A 1965-nucleotide genomic window follows, 5' to 3' on the forward strand; every position below is an offset into this window, starting at 1 on the left:
GTGTGTGTGTGTGTGTGTGTGTGTGTGTGTGTGTGTGTGTGTGTGTGTGTGTGTGTGTGTGTGTGTGTGTGTGTGTGTGTGTGTGTGTGTGTGTGTGTGTGTGTGTGTGTGTGTAGGTGTGTTTGTGTGTTTAAATATGTGCTTCTGTGTGCATATTTGTGTGTGTTTGTGTGAGTATCTGTGTTCGTGAGTATGTTTGTGTATGTGTGTGTGTATTTACCTAGTTGTATTTACCTAGTTGTATATACGGGAAGGGGAGTTATGCTCGTGGTGAGCCGTTTTTCTATCTCGCAAGATCAAGTTTTTTCTTAAATTCATGTATGGTATTTGCACACATTATTTCTTCGTCCAGTTTTTTCCAGATATCTATCACTCTGTGTAGGAAGCTATTCTTTTCCAGGTCTCTTCTGTAGCTGCCCTTTTTGAGTTTCTTTGCATTTCTTCTTTCTTTACTCTGTCCCGTTTTAATAAGTCCTCTCTATCAAGGAGTTCCTTGCCTTTCATAACCCTGTAGATGGCCAATCTCTGTTCATATGTTAAGTTTAAAAGTGCTGGGGCCATCTTTGTCGTTCCTTTTTATATTCTTTCTAATTTCCTTATATTCTTTTTTGTACTGGGTGACCATATCATCGCTGCATATTCCAATTTTGGCGTTATCAGTGTTAGTAATACTTTTCTATCATTTCCTTATCCAGGTACTTAAAAACCGCCTTTATTGATCTCAACAAATTGTATGTTTCTCCGACTATTATATATATATATATATATATATATATATATATATATATATATATATATATATATATATGTATATATATATATATATATTTATCTGGAGACATGTTTTTGGTAAGGATTATTCCAAGGTCCTTTTCAAAATTTACTTTCTATACTTCTTTTTCATCAATCATATATTGTCCTGATATACTATTCTTGCTTTTCCCGAATTCAATTATACTGCATTTCTTGATGTTGAATTCTACATTGCATCTCTTGCTCTACTCTGAGACATTGTTCAGATCACTCTGTAATGACTCACAGCCTATTTCGGAGCTTATTTTCTTTAATAACTGTGTGTCATCTACAAGGAAGTTCATATAACATTCAATACTTTCGTCCATGTCATTTACATATATAGTAAACATTACCGGAGCTAGCACTGACCCCTGTGGGACGCCACTACTCATTTCTTCCCACTTTGAATATTTGTCCCTGAGCATAACTTTCATATTTCTTCCATGTAGGAAATCCTTCATCCAATTCAATAGTTTTCCATGTATGCCTCCTATTGTTTGCAGTTTATTTAGCAATTTTCTGTGTGGTACCTTATGAAATTCTTTTTGTAAGTCCAGGAAGGCACAGTCTGCCCAGCCATCCATTTCTTGCAGTATATCTAACAATCTTGAATAGAAACATCAAAGTAGTGGTACATGACCTTCCCTGTCTTAATCCAAATTGCCTCGGGTTCAGTATTTTATTTTCCTCCAGATATTTTGTTAATCTATTTTTCATTATTCTCTAACAAATTTTAACTATTGTACTCGTTAGGGACACTGGTCTATAATTTGTTGGGTCTTCTTTAAATCCCCATTGTATATTGGCACAATATTGGCATTTTTCCAGTCTTCTGGTAATTTTCCTTCTTTGAGTAAGCATTCAATTATTTTGTATATTTTTCCTATTAGTTCCTTTATTATCTAGTTCGCAAGCCCCTCCGGGCCATGTGACTTGTTAACGCCAAGCTTTACTATTTGATTTTTTTTTTTTTTTTTTTTTTTTTTTTTTTCATTCTGACTAACATTTAATTCCTTCATTGGAGGAGATCTTACTTCATTTCTTTGGTCACAATTTTTTAGATTTCCCTTTTTTTGGTGAACACAGATTTGAAATATTTGTTCATAATATCTGCCATTTCTATATCCTCTGTGTATTCTCTATTATCTTGACGTAATTTAAATATTTCCT

Source organism: Oratosquilla oratoria, chromosome 23 (assembly GCF_046742065.1).
Source record: "Oratosquilla oratoria isolate Oo_2021 chromosome 23, ASM4674206v1, whole genome shotgun sequence".
NCBI lineage: Eukaryota > Metazoa > Arthropoda > Malacostraca > Stomatopoda > Squillidae > Oratosquilla > Oratosquilla oratoria.